The following is a 21,274-nucleotide window of genomic DNA, read 5'->3' on the forward strand; positions in this document are numbered from 1 at the left end:
TCCTGCGTTCGGCCCAACTAGTCGGGTGGTTTGCTGTCATGGACCTGAACATGCTGGTGGTGGTCAGGCTGGTAGTTTTGCTGCCCCTGCTGATGCTGGCATGGCAGATGTTGCAAATGGCCTTTTTTGGGTTAACTGGACAGTCTTTAAAGAAGAGCCAAACTCTTGTTGGTCTTCTGGGGAAAAGTTGCCCGCCTTGTGTCTGTGGTCACTCCACTGCTTCTTCCTGCCTGTTGCAGTGCTACGGCTTCCTCCCCCTCTGTGCTGCTGTCCTCACTATGCATGTCACCTTCCCAGGTTGGGTCAGTGACTTCATTGTCCACCACCTCATCTTCCACGTACGCACCCTGGTCCTGCTCCTGACTTTCTGGTTTCTCATCATCATCCACCTCTTGTGACAGTAATTGCACTTTCCCACCATCGCCTTCTTGTGACTGTGGCTGCTCAAATATTTCGGCATCACTACATGCAATCTCCTCATGTCCCGTTTCAAGCAGGCAGGAAGAGAGGCCAGAATCTATAAATGGAAATGTGAACAGCTCTTCGGAGTGTCAAAGTGTGGGATCACTTGTCTCTGGGCACTCGACATGGTGGGAGAAAGGAGGATCAGGGTGAGGATCATGGGGTCCAGACTCACGGCTACTGAGTTGCTATCCAACTAACAACCTTTTCACACTGGTCTGGCTTCAAGAATGGTGTTCTGTGGCCCCCTAGAAATAGGAACAGGGACAAGAAGTAAGGTCGACATGATGTGGGTGTTTGTTGTCCTGCTGCAGCAAGCACAGTTTCACCTTGCCCACAGCCTCGGTCTCAGCATGCACCATCAGCATCACGTCCAATTCCCCGTCCCTTACTACACACCTTTCCCACTTTAAATGAAGTATAATATTTCACAGCTTTCAAAAAATTACAGGATTATTACCACAGTAATATTTGATCACCTCTGATGACCAAGTTTCTCTGCAATAGCGGTATGGTGATGCTATTGGTCAGCGGCCAAGTATGGATATATGTTTTGAGCGCCCAACTGGCACACTTTAAATGGAGTATAATATTTTACAGCTTTCAAAAATGTCACGATTATTACCACAGTAATATTTGATCACCTTGTGCTCCCTCAGCAGGCACAGTTTCATCTTGCCCACGGTCTTGGCCTCTGCATGCACCATCAGCATCACGTCCACTTCCCCGTCCCTTACTACGTGCCTTTGCCCATTTTAAATGGAGTGTAATATTTTGCAGCTTTCAAAAAATTTCAGGATTACTACCACAGTAATATTTGATCACCTCTGATGACCAAGTTTCTCTGCAATAGCGGTATGGTGTTGCTATTTGTCACCGGCCAAGTCTGGACATATGTTTTGAACACCCAACTTGCACACTTTAAATGGAGTATGATATTTTGCAGCTTCCAAAAAATTTCACGATTATTACCGCAGTAATATTTGATCATCTCTGTTGACCAAGTTTCTCTGCGATATCAATATAATGATGGTATTGATCAGTGGCCACGTCTGAATATATGTTTTGAATGCACAACTGGCACACTTTAAATGAAGTATAATATTTTGCAGCTTCTAAAAAAATTCACGATTATTACCGCAGTAATATTTGATCACCTCTGATGACCAAGTTTTTCTGCAATTGCAGTATAGCGATGACCAAGTTTCTCTGTTTGCACTATACAGCAATGTTATTGAAATCAACAAATTCTGGGTGTATGTTGTTAACAAGCAACTGGAGCAGTATAATGGTGTATTATATTGCTTTTCACAAAAATTAGCAAAAAGAATATTATTTGCCCTGATATCTAGGACTATTGATATTATTTCCAGCAACAGAAAGAATGTGCAATGAATCCTATTCTGTACTATACTAGCTCTCCACAAACTTTGCCTAACTACTGCTATCAGCAGTATTAATATTCATCAGAATTAGCCATTACAAGGACTGTTGGTGTAGATGAAATAAATAATAGTGGTGTGGAATCCCTGCCTAAAATAAGCACTAATTCTGTCCCTTGCTCAGCTGCAGCTCTCCCTACTCTGTCTGTTTGAGGTGTACACTGTGACAAACATATGGTCCGGGGTCTTATATAGACCCGATGATGCTATGCGGCCAGCCAATCACTGTAATGCCACTACCAACATAGCTACAGAATTACAGCAACTGGCAGATAATCCCTGCATGTTAATTGGCTGCCTAAAAAGCACCAAACATGTGGGGCGGGGACTCGAACATTCAAAAAATATTCGCCGAGTAACAAGCATCCCAAGCATTGTGATGCTCGGGTGTGTTACGAGTAGTGACGAGCATGCTTGCTCATCACTAACTACAATTGATCGCTGTATTAAGCTTGGTGCTGTATTGATGTATTCATGCTGAAGTTGTTGATGTATTCATGTACTGATGTTGTTGCTGGTGATGTATTCATGTACTGAAGGTGGTTCTAGCGATTCATTCATGTTTTGAAGATGTTTCTGGTGATGCATTCAAGTCCTCATGGTGGTTCTGATCCTGTATTAATGTAGATGAAGAAATCTTTAATTTTTTAGACTTGATGCTAGATCAGTGTGCTTTCCGTTGCACACATGGAGAATAAAAGAATGGAAATTCAGGCATCTAAACAAGGTGATGTATTCATGCACTTATCGTCGTTCTGGTGCTATATTCCTTTGCTGATGATGATACTGGTGATGTATTAATGTAGTGATGATGGTCCTATTGATGCATTCCTGTACTGATTGTTGTTCTGGTGATATATTCCTGTATTCTTGGGGGTTCTGGTCTTGTATTTCTCTATAGGAGACAGTGATTGGCTTTATAAAATGCAATACTGTTGTAATACAGAATTTAGTATAAGCAATTAGATGATTGCAGGTTCAAGTCCCCTAAGGGGACTAAATAATAATGAAGGATACCGTCAAATGAAAACACAAAAAACAATGATGGAATTTTGTTTGTTCACTGAAGGGTTAAATTGGTCTGTGGGAAGGAGCGCCATTTAAATTTTCACCTCAGTCAGCAGAAAAGCTAGAATCGGCCCTGTATATTCAGCATTCATATATAAAGAACAATATTAACAAATTTGTGTTTGGGATTGTTCAAAGAAAAGAACATTCACTCCCCTTTCCAAGACCCATTTTAACAGTTATGATTAGAAAATAAAGTATCCAAACACCTCATAGACTTTATTCTATCTCAAGCATGAAAAATATCAGCAGACTTAACATTGCCTCATAGACAATTTGGGGATTGTCTCCAAATAAAAGCTACCAAATGAAAAAGCACAAAATTATTTTCTATGAACAATACAGTTATATGAAAAAGTTTTGGCACCCCTATTAATCTTAAGCTTAATGTTTTCTTAAAATTAGTGTTTTAGCAACAGCTATTTCAGTTTGATATATGTAATAACTGTTGGACACAGTAATGTTTCTGCCTTGAAACTAACAGAAAATGTGCAATCTGCATTCAAACAAAATTTGACAGGTGCATAAGTATGGGCACCCTTATCATTTTCTTGTTTTAAATACTCCTACCTACTTTTTACTGACTTACTAAATTACTTTTTTTGGTTTTGTAACCTCATTGAGCTTTGAACTTCATAGCCAGGTGTATGCAATCATGAGAAAAGCTACTTAAAGGGGCCACTTGCAAGTTGTTCTCCTGTTTGAATCTCCTCTGAAGAGTGCCATCATGGGCTCCTCAAAACAACTATCAAATGATCTGAAAACAAAGATTATTCAACATAGTTGTTCAGGGGAAGGATACAAAAAGCAGTCTCAAACCTGTCAGTTTCCACTGTGAGGAACATAGTAAGGAAATGGAAGAACACAGGGACAGTTCTTGTTAAGGCCAGAAGTGTCAGGCCAAGAAAAGCATCAGAAAGGCAGAGAAGAAGAATGGTGAGATCAGTCAAGGACAATCCTCAGACCACCTCCAGAGAGCTGCAGCATCAACTTGCTGCAGATGGTGTCACTGTGCATCGGTCAACTATACCACAATTTGCACAAGGAGAAGCTGTATGGGAGAGTGATGCGAAAGAAGCCATTTCTGCAAGCACGCCACAAACAGAGTCGGCTGAAGTATGCAAAAGCACATTTGGAGAAGCCAATTTCTTTTTGGAAGAAGGTCCTGTGGACTGATGAAACCAAGATTGAGTTGTTTGGTCATACAAAAAGGCGTTATGCATGGCGGCAAAAAAACACAGCATTCCAAGAAAAACACTTGCTACCCACAGTAAAATTTGGTGGAGGTTCCATCATGCTTTGGGCCTGTGTGGCCAATGCCGGCACTGGGAATCTTGTTAAAGTTGAGGGACGCATGGATTCCACTCAGTATCAGCAGATTCTTGACAATAATGTTCAAGAATCAGTGATAAAGTTGAAGTTACGCAGGGGATGGATCTTTCAGCAAGACAATGATCCAAAACACCGCTCCAAATCTACTCAGGCATTCATGCAGAGGAACAATTACAATGTTCTGGAATGGCCATCCCAGTCCCCAGACCTGAATATCATTGAACATCTGTGGGATCATTTGAAGAGGGCTGTCCATGATCAGCGACCATCAAACTTAACTGAGCAGGAATTGTTTTGTAAAGAGGAATGGTCAAAAATACCTTCATCCAGGATCCAGGAACTCATTAAAAGCTACAGGAAGCGACTAGAGGCTGTTATTTTTGCAAAAGGAGGATCTACAAAATATTAATGTCACTTTTCTGATGAGGTGCCCATACTTATGCACCTGTCAAATTTTGTTTGAATGCAGATTGCACATTTTCTGTTAGTACAATAAACCTAATTTCAAGGCAGAAACATTACTGTGTCCAACAGTTATTACATATATCAAACTGAAATAGCTGTTGCAAAAACACCAATTTTTATAAAACATTAAGCTTAAGATTAATAGGGGTGCCCAAACTTTTTCATATAACTGTACATGTTACATCATATACACTTGTATCGGGGACATGTATTATTTGTTTATATCTAACATAAATGATGCACTGCACCAATGAATAATGCTCAATAAAAAATAGCAAAACTGCTAAAATATCGAATTCTCCATCTTTGCTGGAGTGTTTTGATATATCACTAGAAATATTCCAACTCGCTTTCCCAATGGAAATCAATCCAACAATTGTCTATATCTATATCCAAGTGTTTGAATTAATGTCATAAAACATAATAGTTTTTAGTTTTATTATGTTTTCTATAATATCATTTTTCCAACTTTCTGACCTCTTTTAAATATACTTCTATTCTGCTGTGGAATTGGCAATTCTATCACTGTCTTACCTCAATCCTGGGAGAACAGACATTAGCCTTCCATTCTCAAAATAATATGCAATAGAAAAAGAATTCATACTTTAGTAACATAGCTGCAGAACCTTAACTAAAAATAAGACTGTTTTTTTGCCAGGCAGTATAAATCAGCCACTACATCGATAATATTTTAGGATGTTTCGTAATGTATTTAGGATAGGTTTGGTGTATCAGATTATATTGTTTTCCTTGTATTATTCAGCTGAGTAATGCAATTTAGCACTGCACTGTAATAGCTTTTATGGGTATTTATTGAGAATTCAATGAAGTATAAAAAGTAATAAACTGCATTGACAAAGTCCAATTATTTGGATTTACTTAAGCCGCATGTATTGATCGCTTTCATAATATATAGTAGTTTATGAAATGAAGCTACCACAATTAACCTATTTAACCAAGCATATATATTAATGACATAAATCCTAAATGTTATAATGCAACCAATGCCATGATAGTTATATACTGCATTTTCTTATTGTACTTGCTTTTCACATTTTATAAGGTATTTTTACGAGTCTGGCTGTTTGTGGTATGATTAATCCTAACCAAGGATCCTTACGAAGTAACTGGGAAGGCACTCAAATTGTTTATCATGAACAACGATCTAGGTGATAAAACCCAGAGAAAGAGTGAGACGACATCTCATTTATATTAAAAATATTTATTTTTATTGAAAAATATTAAAAAGAAGGATAAATAAAATTAATTGCAAATTTACTAAAAAGGGACATACAGTATATAATAATCCAGTTGAATAGATGTTACACAAGTAACATCCATATGAGGACTTGGTTTTTGCAGGACAAGTTGTACTTTTGAATGACGCAATTCATTCTGCCACATAGTGTACTGGAAAATGGGAAAAAAATTCCAAATGTGTTAAAATTGCAAAAAAAAGTGCAATTCCACAATGTTTTTTTTATTTAAAATGTTAAATATATGGTAAAACTGACCTGGCTATATGATTCCCTAGGCCTATATTTTCAATATCACCAATGGAGCTCGTTATTACCAATTTTTCTACTTACATGAATAAATGAATACTGCACCTTTTAGTGCTTTACACTAAATTTTGAAAATATTTGTAAGAATAACAGGCATCGGCATCTAGTATTTGGTACTTGTGTAAAATCTATTCAACTGGATTATTATGGATGTCCATTTTGAGTAGCTTTGCAATTTATTTTATTTATCCTTGTTTTTTAATATTTTTCAATAAAAATAAATGTTTTTAATATGAATGGGATTTTGTCTCACTCTTTCTCTTGGTTTTATTACCTAGATGGTTGTTTTTGGCTGTTTGCGCTGCCCATACTCAGGCCCATCTTTGCCACCACGCACTGGAGGTCCAGTGCCTATGTCAGCGAGGGAGCACCGCCAAGATGAAGATTATTATTTTTTTATTATTATTATTTCTCCTCCCATCCGTCTTTGCAGAGAAGGGCCACATTCATTTGATGTCACACCTGTAAAACACTAATACAAATCACTGCAGTGTGATGCATTTACATCATCATGCTGCAGATGGAGATCTCGGATCGGTGAGAGGTGGAAGCACGGTTTATTTCATATAGAGAAAGGACAGTGTGGAGGACTAAGCATGGAAAAGGGGTAGCATGAGTGGCTCAGTATGGAGAAGAGGCAGTGTGGGGGGCTCAGTACGGAGAAGTGGCAGCATTGTGGGGTCCGTATGGAAAAGGGGCTGTATTGAGGACTCGGTATGGAGAGCACAATATAGAGATAGGCCACCATGCTGCCATTAGTACGGAGAATGGGTCAGTATGGGGCACTCAGTATGGAGAGGACAAGCATTTGGACTCAGTAAGGAATGTGGGGCAGCATGGAGGGCTCAGTATGAAGAGTGGAATAATATGGGCGACTCAGTATGGATAGTGGGGCACTGTGGGAAGGTAAGTATAGCGAAGGGGAAGAGTGGGGTCTCTATAGGGAGAGGGGGCAGCATGGAGGGCTCATTATGAACAGTGGGGCAGTGTGGGGGTCTCAGAATGGAGAGGAGCAGCAAGGTAGGCTCAGTATGGAGAGTGTAGCAGTGTCAGGGGCTCAATATAGGTAGTGGTGCAGCATAGAGGGTTCAGCATAGGGAGAAGGGGCAGCATGGAGGGCTCATTATGGACAGTGGGGCAGTGTGGGAGGTTTAGTATGGAGAGTGGGGCAATGTGGGGAACTCAGTATAGAGAGGGGGCAATGTAGGGAGTACAGTATGGAGAGGGCCTGAGTAGCGGTTTGGAATGGAAAAGGGGCAGAGTGGCAAGTTCAATATGGAAAGTGGAGCAGTCTGGGGGGGCTCAATATGGAAAGGGGCAGTGTGAAGAGAAGGCAGCATGGGGTGGGGACTGTATGGAGATTATAATTCATACGTGAGGAAGTTGTGGTGGGTATGACCCACGACTAGTGATGAGCGAGCAGTAAAATGCTCGGGTACTCGTTGCTCGGGTCGAGCAAATTTGAATACTCGGGTGCTCGACCCTAGCAACGAGCCCAATGTAAGTCTATGGGAAACTCGAGCATTTTTCAGATGGATCTCCCCGGCGGTCTGCAGAGGGCCTATAAATTGCCCAAATCGATGGGAACAGTGCTCAAATGACATGGGGACAGCATGGGGAAGACCCCTGGAAGAATTTCTGACTCCCAGGTAACTTCTGTCAACAACGTTGTCAGAGGTATTACGCCACTTTTACGGACTCACAATAAAACATACCAAAACGAAACCAAAATGGATTTTCCTGGGAAATATGTTAAGGAACATCCTTTCCATGACATATACAATGTATATAAAGCAAAATAAATAACCAAAAACAAAAATACTCCTCCACACCTTGGGCTATGTTCACACGTAGCGTTTTTTATGCGTTTTTGAACTTTTGCATTGCTTTCAACCAAGACAAATGCATTCACCAGGAAATTTCATTTTAACATTTTACAACCTTATCTGGCCATGTGGTGTGTGACACATCATCAGACACATGCATACAGTGCTGAAAAGTCAAGGGAATAGTATGGGGAAGACCTCTGGAAGCATCTCTGACTCCCAGGTCACTGCCTAAAAGTGTGTCAATCATAAGTGATCCTTGGCGCATGCGAAGATGCCTCCCGCCATGAACCTGTCGTTGCAGACTTGCAACAATCACCGTCCACGTCCTTGCTTGTCCCACTGCAGCGTTCAGTTGTCCCTACCCCATTCCTTGGAATGCAAGCGCAAGTATGCAGGCAGCCAGCCACCCACCCACCCACAGGCTGCAATACTATACTGCCAAATTCTTGACAGCTTCTTGCACTTGAAATGTGGCCTTTTAGGCTCGTGGAGGCGGAAGCTTTTCACAATCTCATGCCTGCGGCAGCCGGGTGTCCATACTCGGTCCCCGGCTGCCACTATATTTCCCGGTATCGCCTCCGCCTTCCACAAGCACGGGTCCCACAACATTACCCGTGCCCTCCCCAGTGCACTTACTGGGAAGGACCACTTAACCACAAACACGTGGACAGGTGAATGTGGCCAGGGACAGTATGGAGCCAGTCCACAACTTTTTTTGCTGACAGCTGTATTTAGCTCGGTGAAAGGACTGGCAAAGAGGGAAACCCTATCTACCCTGCATGTAATTTCTCACAGGAAGTCCTGTAATGCAGCTTGTTGCAGAAGAAATCGCAGCCCGTCCAACATCAACTCGCCCTTGTCCGTGGTGCTTTGACACACACACATCTTTCTTTGCGCATTTAATTTCTTGAATACAGAGTTGGAAAATGGCCTGATCTGTAATGCGGTTTGAGTAATAACATGCATAAGCATGGCCGATCCACATTAAAATAGCAGCCTTAGAGTGTCCGGGAACCTTCCCCCACACTTTTCTTAGCCAGGGCTGCTTTTCAGCAGGGTTGGACGGGCCCACCAGAGAACCGGAGACTCCTTCGGCGGGCCCTGGCTTCCCCTTCAGGAGAGTTCTTAGTGCCGAGGTGTGGCCATGATGATGATAGAGGCTACCATCTGCTTAGTTTTCTGTCACTTGGAATGCAAGTGCAAGTATGCAGCCAGCCACCCACCCACCCACCCACAGGCCGCAACACTAAACTGCCAGATTTCTGGGCAGCTTTTTGCACTTGAAAAGGCCTCCTCTGCTTCGGACGGCCATTCCTTAGGATTTGCTCCCTTACGGGTGAGCACAGAGATGGGTGCAGTCCTGGAAGAGAAATTTGGGATGAAGAGACGGTAATAGTTGGCGAATCGCTGAATCGCCTTCAACCCCTCCGGACGGGGCCACTTTAAGACGGCAGAGACCTTCTCGGGGACCATCCGTAGACCTGTCTTAGAGATAACATAGCCCAGGAACGGATGAGAGGTCTGCTCGAAGAGGCATTTCTCAAATTTTGCATATACAGTGGTGGCCAAAAGTATTGGCACCCCTGCAATTCTGTCAGATAATACTCAGTTTCTTCCTGAAAATGATTGCAATCACAAATTCTTTGGTATTATTATCTTCATTTAATTTGCTTGCAAAGAAAAAACACAAAAGAGAATGAAGCAAAAATCAAATCATTGATCATTTCACACAAAACTCCAAAAATGGGATAGACAAAAGTATTGGCACCCTCAGCCTAATACTTGGTTGCACAACCTTTAGCCAAAATAACTGCGAACAACCGCTTCCGGTTACCATCAATGAGTTTCTTACAATGCTCTGCTGGAATTGTAGACCATTCTTCTTTGGCAAACTGCTCCAGGTCCCTGATATTTGAAGGGTGCCTTCTCCAAACTGCCATTTTGAGATCTCTCCACAGGTGTTCTATGGGATTCAGGTCTGGACTCATTGCTGGCCACCTTAGAAGTCTCCAGTGCTTTCTCTCAAACCATTTTATAGTGCTTTTGGAAGTGTGTTTTGGGTCATTGTCCTGCTGGAAGACCCATGACCTCTGAGGGAGACCCAGCTTTCTCACACTGGGCCCTGCATTATGCTGCAAAATTTGTTGGTAGTCTTCAGACTTCATAATGCCATGCACACGGTCAAGCAGTCCAGTGCCAGAGGCAGCAAAGCAACCCCAAAACATCAGGGAACCTCCTCCATGTTTGACTGTAGGGACCGTGTTCTTTTCTTTGAATGCCTCTTTTTTTTTCCTGTACACTCTATGTTGATGCTTTTTCCCAAAAAGCTGTCCTTTTGTCTCATCTGGCCAGAGAACATTCTTCCAAAACGTTTTAGGCTTTCTCAGGTAAGTTTTGGCAAACTCCAGCCTGGCTTTTTTATGTCTCCGGGTAAGAAGTGGGGTCTTCCTGGGTATCCTACCATACAGTCCCTTTTCATTCAGATGCTGACGGCTAGTACGGGTTGACACTTGTACCCTCGGACTGCAGGGCAGCTTGAACTTGTTTGGATGTTAGTCGAGGTTCTTTATCCACCATCCGCACAATCTTGCGTTGAAATCTCTCGTCAATTTTTCTTTTCCGTCCACATCTAGGGAGGTTAGCCACAGTGACATGTGCTTTAAACTTCTTGATGACACTGCACACGGAAGACACAGAAACATTCAGGTCTTTGGAGATGGACTTGTAGCCTTGAAATTGCTTATGCTTCCTCACAATTTGGTTTCTCAAGTCGTCAGACAGTTGTTTGGTCTTCTTTCTTTTCTCCATGCTCAATGTGGTACACACAAGGACACAGGACAGAGGTTGAGTCAACTTTAATCCATGTTAATTGGCTGCAAGTGTGATTTAGTTATTGCCAACACCTGTTAGGTGCCACAGGTAAGTTACAGGTGCTGTTAATTACATGAATTAGAGAAGCATCACATGATTTTTCAAACAGTGCCAATACTTTTGTCCACCCCCTTTTTTAGGTTTGGTGTGGAATTATATCCATTTTGGCTTTAGGACAATTCTTTTTGTGTTTTTTCATTGAAGACAAATTAAATGAAGATAATAATACCAAAGAACTTTTGACCATCACTGTAGGTGATTCTGCCTAAGCCTAAGCAGGACCTGACGAACATCCCTCCGGTGTGAGGGAAGATCCGGAGAGAAGACCAAGATGTCGTCCAGGTACACTACCATGCAAGAATATAAGAGGTCACGGAAGATGTCGTTAACTAATTCTTGGAAGACGGCTGGAGCATTACAGAGGCCGAAGGGCATCGCACGGTATTCATAGTGGCCGTCCCGGGTATTGAATGCCGTCTTCCACTCATCACCTTGGCGGATCCGGACCAAGTTATACGCCCCACGAAGATCGAGCTTGGAGAAGATCTTCGCGCCTTTAAGGCGGTCGAACAGCTCAGAGATGAGCGGTAGGGGGCATTTGTTTTTGATAGTAATCTGGTTGAGTCCTCTATAATCGATACAGGGGCGTAGAGTGCCGTCTTTCTTTTTTACGAAGAAGAATCCGGCTCCAGCCGGGGAGGTAGATTTCTGGATCAATCCCCTAGCCAGATTTTCCTCGATGTACTCCGACATGGCCCGGGTTTCGGCCAACGACAATGGGTAAATACGCCCACAGGGTGGAGTGGCACTGGGTACCAGGTCGATGGGGCAATCATATGGCCTATGAGGTGGCAGTGTCTCTGCTTCCTTCTTGTCGAAGACATCTGCATAGGACCAGTAGGGTGTCGGCAAACCAGGTAAATTAGCCGGAGTAGACAGAGGTCGAGCCGGGCGAACCGGGACCAGGCAGGTCTTATGGCAATCCTGCCCCAACGGAGCACCTCACCGGATTGCCAATTCAGAATGGGTTCATGTCTCTGTAGCCAAGGTAGACCTAGCAAAAGGGAGTGAGAGAGTCCGGAAAGCACATGGAAGGAGATCCTCTCTGAGTGCAGCATTCCCACCTGAAGGGTTAAGGGCTCAGTAACGAGCAAGATGGTCACCGGAAGGAGTCTTCCATCCATGGAAGCAACTGCCAATGGTTCAGCCAGAGGTTTGGTAGGTATCTGATACTTCTCTACAAGGGATTGGAAAATGAGATTCCCAGCGGCTCCGGAATCCAGATGGGCGGTTTCAAAGAAGCGGTTCTCTCCACAGGAAATAGAGACGGATAAAGTCAAGAACGGAGAGGATTTACTCTTGCCTAGGATGACCTCTCTGAGCGGTCCTAGACACTGGAGTTTCCCGGCTTTACCGGACAGGAACGGATCAGGTGCTCCTTACTACCACAGTAGAAACAGCTCCACTTGGCACGGCGTGTTTCTTGGCGAGACTTGACCATCTTGGTCTGGTCGATCTGCATGGGTTCGGGAGAGCGTGCAATGGGGAGGCAAGTTTCTGGAAAAAAGGAGCAAGACGAGGAAATCCTCTCTCCCGGGTAGTCTCCTTAGCTCGTTCCAGGAAACGGATGTCAATCCGGGTAGCTAGTGACACCAGGTCATCCAGGGTGGTAGGAATGTCCTGGCCGGCTAACTCGTCCTTGATCCGTCCGGAAAGACCCTCCCAGAAGGTGGACACCAGGGCCTCATCGTTCCAGGCAAGCTCAGAAGCTAGGGTACGGAACTGTATGGCATACTGGCCCACGGTGGGACTCCCTTGGTGAAGTCGGAGCAATGAGGAGGCAGTAGAAGTCCTTCGTCCAGGCTCATCGAAGACCTTCTGGAAGGCAGTGAGGAAAGCCGGAATATCGGACACCAGGGGATCCCCTCTCTCCCATAGAGGGTTTAGCCATGCCAATGCTTCCCTGGTGAGGTGAGACATGATGAACGCCACCTTGGCCCGGTCGGAGGGAAACTGATGTGCCAGTAGCTCAAAGTGCAGTGTGCACTGGTTCAGAAAACCCCAACATAAGACGGGGTCACCCCCAAAACGAGGAGGCACAAAGAGCCGGGGTCCTGAGCTGGATGCTATGGCACAGGTAGGCAGAGGCGCCGCCGGAGTGGGTGTCGCTCGGCTCGAGGCGGACACTGGTGGGACAGGCAGCGTGTCCAGGCGAGAGTTGACAGACCACAGGTAGGTCAGGATGGTTTCCTGTTGGGATCTCTGACGAGAAACCTCCTAGTACAGGTCAGCAAGCGAAGGAGCCTGGGGGCAACCGGGTTCCATGGCCCATGCGAACTGTTACGGAGCCGGGTGGTGGAATCTCTGTGCTGCGGTGCAAGGAGGGACCAGAAGGGCCTAACTAGGTACCAACTCGGACTGACCATGGTAGCACTGTGGCTCAATCGACTCTGTGAATCAGGGAAGGACCGAGAAGAGTGACCAGGTGATACTCTGGACCAGTCCTTGTTTGACAGCAGGTGACTCCCACGGGTCAGAAGGCAGGGACTGACCGGTATAGCAGATGAGCACGGCAGGCAGGTTGATGGGTGATCCAGAAAGACGGACTAGTAGACACCACGGGTAGCTGGCAGGAGCATCCAGGTAGGCTAGCTGGTAGGCACGGCAGGTAACTGGTACGTTCTCCGGGTAGGCAAGCAAGCCTGGCCCATAGATAGACTGGCGGGTTAGGACTGTAGGCAGACCATCGGGCTGGAGAGTGTACTTGGCAGGCGGACATGGGTAGACAGGATGGCGGACTGGACTTGTAGTCAGGCTGGCGGACTGGACTGGTAATCAGGCTGGCGGACTAGACTGGTAGTCAGGCTGGCGGACTGGACTGGTAGTCAGGCTGGCGGGCTGGACTGGTAGTCAGGCTGGCGGACTGGACGTCAGGCTAGCAGCGAAACCTGAGGGCTGAAGCAGAGTTTAGCACACAGAGCTACAACTTTGCACGAGCACCTCCATTTTGGAGGAGGTGCTTTTTATATGAGAGGTCCTCCGGCCATTGGCCGGGGACTCCTTAGGATGGTGCGTGCGGCCCCTTTAAGAGGGAGAGAGCACACGGACCCTAAGCACAGTGCCCGAGAAGCTGCGCGCACCAGGAGCAGCAGCAGGAGAGCCAGAAGACGCTGGGCGGGGAGCGCGGCGGTAAAGGGGACGGCGACTCTGCCTATCAGGGGGCAGAGATGCCTATACTACAGGTACGACATGTTCCCATTAGAAAGGAGAGGGTCTTCTATACTATTATAGGGTAAGCAGTGAGTACAACGGCTGACCAATTTTATTAAAAACACCACTAAGAATTTAAAGACACACAGAGCAGGGCCACAGTATCAAGGTACGACATGTTCCCATTAGAAAGGAAAGGGTCTGCTATACAGTTATAGGGCATGCAGTGAGTCCAACGGCTGACCAATTTTAGGAAAAACCCCACTAAGAATTTAACCCCTTAAGCCCCGCGGGTGGTTTGCACGTTAATTACCGGGCCAATTTTTACAATTCTGACCACTGTCACTTTATGAGGTAATTACTCTGGAACGCTTCAAGGGATCCCCCTGATTCTGAGACTGTTTTTTCGTGACATATTGTACTTCATGATTGTGGAAAAATTTCTTCGATATCACTTGCGTTTATTTGTGAAAAAAATGGAAATTTGGCGAAAATTTTGAAAATTTTGCAATTTTCAAAATTTGAATTTTTAAGCCCTGAAATCAGAGTGATATGTCACACAAAAGAGTTAATAAATAACATTTCCCACATGTCTACTTTACATCAGCACAATTTTGGAACCAAAATTTTTTTTTGTTAGGGAGCTATAAGGGTTAAAAGTTGACCAGCGATTTCTCATTTTTCCAACAAAATTTACAAAACCATTTTTTTAGGGACCACATCACATTTGAAGTCACTTTGAGAGGTCTTTATGACAGAAAATACCCAAAAGTGACATCATTCTAAAAACTGCACCCCTCATGGTGCTCAAAACCACATTCAAGAACTTTATTAACCCTTCAGGTGCTTCACAGGAATTTTTTGAATGTGGAAGAAAAAAATGAACATTTAACTTTTTTCACAAAAATGTTACATTAGACCCAATTTTTTTTATTTTCACAGGGGTAACAAGAAAAAATGGACCCCAAAATTTGTTGTGCAATTTCCCCTGGGCACGCAGATACCCAATATTTGGGGAAAAAATACTGTTTGGGCGCACGGCAGGGCTCGGAAGGGAAGGAGCTCCATTTGACTTTTTGATTGTAAAATTTGCTTGAATAATTAGCGGACGCCATGTTGTGTTTGGAGAGCCCATGTGTGCCCAAACTTTGGAGCTCCCCCACAAGTGACCCCATTTTGGAAACTAGACCCCCCAAGGCACCTTTCTAGATGCATAGAGAGCACTTGGAACCCCCAGGTGCTTCACAAATTGATTCGTAACAATGAAAAAGTGAAAAAAAAAACACTTTTTCATTTGTATGAATCAATTTGTGAAGCACCTGAGGGTTCCAAGTGCTCACAATGCATCTAGATAGGTGCCTTGGGGGGTCTAGTTTCCAAAATGGGGTCACTTGTGGGGGAGCTCCAATGTTTGGGCACACAGCGGCTCTCCAAACGCAACATGGTGTCGCTAACAATTTGAGCCGATTTTCCGTTAAATTTGTTAGAGGACACCATGTTGCATTTAGAGAGTCCCTGTGTGCCCAAACATTGGAGCTCCCCCACAAGTGACCCCATTTTGGAAACTAGACCCCCCAAGGCACCTATCTAGATGCATAGTGAGCACTTGGAACCCCCAGGTGCTTCACAAATTGATTCGTAACAATGAAAAAGTGAAAAAAAAAACACTTTTTCATTTGTATGAATCAATTTGTGAAGCACCTGAGGGTTCCAAGTGCTCACAATGCATCTAGATAGGTGCCTTGGGGGGTCTAGTTTCCAAAATGGGGTCACTTGTGGGGGAGCTCCAATGTTTGGGCACACAGCGGCTCTCCAAACGCAACATGGTGTCGCTAACAATTTGAGCCGATTTTCCGTTAAATTTGTTAGAGGACACCATGTTGCATTTAGAGAGTCCCTGTGTGCCCAAACATTGGAGCTCCCCCACAAGTGACCCCATTTTGGAAACTAGACCCCGCAAGGCACCTATCTAGATGCATAGTGAGCACTTGGAACCCCCAGGTGCTTCACAAATTGATTCGTAACAATGAAAAAGTGAAAAAAAAAACACTTTTTAATTTTTATGAATCAATTTGTGAAGCACCTGGGGGTTCCAACTGCTCACTATTCATCTAGATAGGTGCCTTGCGGGGTCTAGTTTCCAAAATGGGGTCACTTGTGGGGGAGCTCCAATGTTTGGGCACACAGGGACTCTCTAAATGCAACATGGTATCCGCTAACAAATTGAATGGAAAATCGGCTCAAATTGTTAGCGGACACCACATTGCGTTTGGAGAGCCCCTCTGTGCCCAAACTTTGGAGCTCCCCCACAAGTGACCCCATTTTGGAAACTAGACCCCGCAAGGCACCTTTCTAGATGCATAGTGAGCACTTGGAACCCCCAGATGCTTCACAAATTGATTTGTAATAATGAAAAAGTAAAAAAAAAAACACTTTTTCATTTTTACGAATCAATTTGTGAAGCACCTAGGGGTTCCAAGTGCTCACTATGCATCTAGATAGGTGCCTTGGGGGGTCTAGTTTCCAAAATGGGGTCACTTGTGGGGGAGCTCCAATGTTTGGGCACACAGGGACTCTCTAAATGCAACATGGTATCCGCTAACAAATTGAATGGAAAATCGGCTCAAATTGTTAGCGGACGCCACATTGCGTTTGGAGAGCCCCTCTGTGCCCAAACTTTGGAGCTCCCCCACAAGTGACCCCATTTTGGAAACTAGACCCCCCAAGGCACCTTTCTAGATGCATAGTGAGCACTTGGAACCCCCAGGTGCTTCACAAATTGATTCGTAATAATGAAAAAGTGAAAAAAAAAAACACTTTTTCATTTTTATGAATCAATTTGTGAAGCACCAGGGGTTCCAAGTGCTCACTATGCATCTAGATAGGTGCCTTGGGGGGTCTAGTTTCCAAAATGGGGTCACTTGTGGGGGAGCTCCAAAGTTTGGGCACACAGGGACTCTCCAAATGCAACATGATATCCGCTAACAATTTGAGCCGACAATTTGTTAGCGGATATCATGTTGCATTTGGAGAGTCCCTGTGTGCCCAAACATTGGAGCTCCCCCACAAGTGACCCCATTTTGGAAACTAGACCCCCCAAGGCACCTATCTAGATTCATAGTGAGCACTTGGAACCCCAGGTGCTTCACAAATTGATTCATAAAAATGAAAAAGTGTTTTTTTTTTCACTTTTTCATTTTTACGAATCAATTTGTGAAGCACCTGGGGGTTCCAAGTGCTCACTATGCATCTAGAAAGGTGCCTTGGGGGGTCTAGTTTCCAAAATGGGGTCACTTGTGGGGGAGCTCCAAAGTTTGGGCACAGAGGGGCTCTCCAAACGCAATGTGGTGTCCGCTAACAATTTGAGCCGATTTTCCATTCAATTTGTTAGCGGATACCATGTTGCATTTAGAGAGTCCCTGTGTGCCCAAACATTGGAGCTCCCCCACAAGTGACCCCATTTTGGAAACTAGACCCCCCAAGGCACCTATCTAGATTCATAGTGAGCACTTGGAACCCCAGGTGCTTCACAAATTGATTCATAAAAATGAAAAAGTGTTTTATTTTCACTTTTTCATTTTTACGAATCAATTTGTGAAGCACCTGGGGGTTCTAAGTGCTCACTATGCATCTAGATAGGTGCCTTGGGGGGTCTAGTTTCCAAAATGGGGTCACTTGTGGGGGAGCTCCAATGTTTGGGCACACAGGGGCTCTCCAAACGCAACATGGCGTCCGCTAACAATTTAAGCCGATTTTCCATTCAATTTGTTAGCGGACACCATGTCGCGTTTGGAGAGCCCGTGATGTGCCTAAACAGTGGAGCTCCCCCACAAGTGTCCCCATTTTGGAAACTATACCCCTCAAGGATTTTATTAAGGTGTATAGTGAACATTTTGAACCCAGAGGTACGGCACATTATTTGTTTACATTAGGTCATCATATTGAATAAGTTGTCATTATTCTTGAGCGCAAGTGCTCGCTACTTGAGTTTGCATCGGGTACTCAGGTATGCACCATGTACAGCGTGTGCTCGAGTGACATGCTCGAGTCCCTGCTCCGCATGTTTCACGGTTATTAGACACCCAAAAAAAAACATGCGGGGATCGCTCGTGCATGGCAGGCAATCCCCGTAAAGTTTTTTGGCCGCGAAGCATATGGGGCAGAGACTCGAGCATGTCACTCAAATACCCACGATACTCAATGCATACCAGAGCACCCGATGCAAACTCAAGTAGCGAGCACTTGCTCTCAACACTAGTCGCCATATCGTCATCTTTTTTTCTTACCTTTGAAAAAAATCCCAACCCCAGCCCTAACCCTAGCACAACCCTAGCCCCAGCACAACCCTAGCCCCAGCACAACCCTAGCCCCAGCACAACCCTAGCCCTAGCACAACCCTAGCCCCAAACCCAGCCCTAACCCTAGCCCAATCCTAACCCAAGAGTTTATTTTTGACGCCGTTCCTTGTGCGGTATAAGTGATTAGACGACTTTATTCTTCGGGTCGGTGTGATTACAGCAATGCCAGAATCATATGGGGTTTTTATCACTGACAGCTGTCACACACTAAAAGACGCATTTTTTGTAAAATCTAGTTTTTGCATCGCCATATTTTGAGAGCTATAATTTTTCCAGATTTTGGCAGACAGTCATGTGACAGCTCGTTTTTTGCGGGATGACTTGACGTTGTTATTGGTGCCATTTTCAGGCACGTGACATTTTTTGATCGCTTTCTATTCCGATTTTTGGGAGGCAGAATAAACAAAAACTAACAATTCAGGAATTGTTTTTTTTTTTTTTTTTTATTCTGTTCCGCGTGTGGTAAAATTGATGAGGCAGCTTTACTCTTCGGGTCAGTATATTTACAGCGGTACCACATTTGTATCATTTTTCTATGTTTTGGCGCTTATACACAATAAAAGCTATTTTATAGAAAAAAATATTTTATAGTATCGCTTTATTCTGAGAGCTATAACTTTTTTATTTTTCGGCTGATGGAGCTATATGGCAGCTTGTTTTTTGCGGGACGAGATGCCGTTTTCAGCGGTATCATTTTTATTTATATGCGTCTTTTTGATCGCGTGTTATTCCACTTTTTGTTTGGCGGTATGGTGATAAAGCATTGTTTCTTGCTTGGTTTTTTTTTTTTTTCTTTTACCGTGTTCACTGAAGGGGTTAACTAGTGGGACAGTTTTATAGGTCAGGTTGTTCCGGACGCGGCGATACCAAATATGTGTACTTTTATTGTTTTTTTTTTATTTTTTTTATAATAATATTTATTGATGGGTACATTATATTTTTATTTTTGGTGTATTATTTTTTTTATTTTTTTATAATATTTTTGCACATTTTTTTTTTTTTTTTTCCACTTTCACACTGTTTATCCACTTTATTACTTTGTCCCACTCTGGGACTTTCACTTTTTTTTTCTGATCGCCTGCATGGCACAGGAATGGAGCACCATCCCTATGCCATGAAGGCTGTCAGAAGTGCACAGTGTGAAGATTGCTTGGAGATGCACTGCGCATGTACAAGCAATCTTCCTGCTCTCTGGTGACCCGGATGTTGTCATGACGACATCGGGTCGTCATGGCAACACCCGGGAAGCCTTTGCCGACTGCGCTGGAAGCCGGAAGAGGAGGTGAGTATCGCCGATCACCTCCCCTTGCCCCCGCAATGCCGCGATCGACTTCGATCGACTTCGATCGCAGTATCGCGGGGGTTAATGTGCTGGGAGCGGTGCGTGACCACTCCCTGCACATAGTACCGGGTGTCAGCTGTGACAATCAGCTGACACCCGGCGGCTATCGCGCCCGCACAGCCTGTGTGCGCGCGTGATCGCGATGACGTACTAATACGGGTCTGGCTCTTAAGTCCCAGGGCACAGACGCGTATTAGTACGTCAGATGTTATTAAGGGGTTAAAGACACACAGAGCAGGGTGACGGTAATGGCAAATTCCCATTAGAAAGGAGAGAGTCTCCCATAGTGTTGGCCTATGCAGTGAATGCAAGGGCAACCAAAATTTTGGAGGCACTTCAATGTCCCTTGGAAAAGACGTGGAGGAGGATCTCATAAAAAAATGTTCCCATTAGAAAGGAGCGGGCCTCCTATACTTGCAATGCCCATGCACTAAGTGTATGGGCTGACAAACATTTACCCCTGGGGGTATACATGAACATACTGTATAAAAAAAATTTTTACGGGCATCATAAACACCCTTTAAAAAAATTAGGTGGGTGTTGCATCACGAACCACTGTCACCCTGGTGATATGGTGGTGGAGGATGAGGAGAAGGAGGAGGACAAGAGCAAATAGCCAAAATCAGGAAGTGTATACCCATGTGTGGGTGTGAAAAGGTGCATGGGAATACACCTCCCAAGAAAAGACACTGGATTGGAGTTTAGGTTACGCTGCAATCATTCAGTGGTGTTGAGAAGTCTGGCCCAATCCAGCCATTCTTCATTTTTATAAGAGTCAGCCTGTCGGTATTTTCAGTTGACAGGTGGATGCGCTTATCAGTTATAATTCCTCCAGCGGCACTAAAACCCCGCTCTGATAAATCGCTGGCGGCAGGGCAGGCCAGGACCTCCAAGGCATAGAGAGCCAGTTCATTCCACGCATCCAGCTTGGATACCCAATAACTATAAGGCACAGCGGAATCACGGAGGATGTTGGTACGGTCGGTAAGATACTCCCTCATCATCATCCCAAACTTTGCACTCCTTGTAAGAGTACCCAAAGGGCCTGTCCGATGGGAGGGTCTGAGAAAACTTACCCAGAAGTTTGACAGTGTTCCCCTGCCTCTGCTGGATTGGAGTTGTGTCTCTCTCGCCTGTACTCCTTGGTTGTCCAACGTACTGTGACCTCTGCCGCCAGCGTTTTCAGATGGGAATTTTTTTAATAGTTCCGCAATAAGGGGCTTCTGGTACAGCCCCATTTTTGTAGACCTGTCCGCCTCAGGAATAAGAGATATAAAGTTCTCCTTGTAGCGTTGGTCTAGAAGTGTCACCAACCAGTAATGACTGTCAC

Source organism: Phyllobates terribilis, unplaced genomic scaffold, assembly GCF_046119375.1.
Source record: "Phyllobates terribilis strain yellow unplaced genomic scaffold, ASM4611937v1 Scaffold_1__5_contigs__length_1240528914, whole genome shotgun sequence".
NCBI lineage: Eukaryota > Metazoa > Chordata > Amphibia > Anura > Dendrobatidae > Phyllobates > Phyllobates terribilis.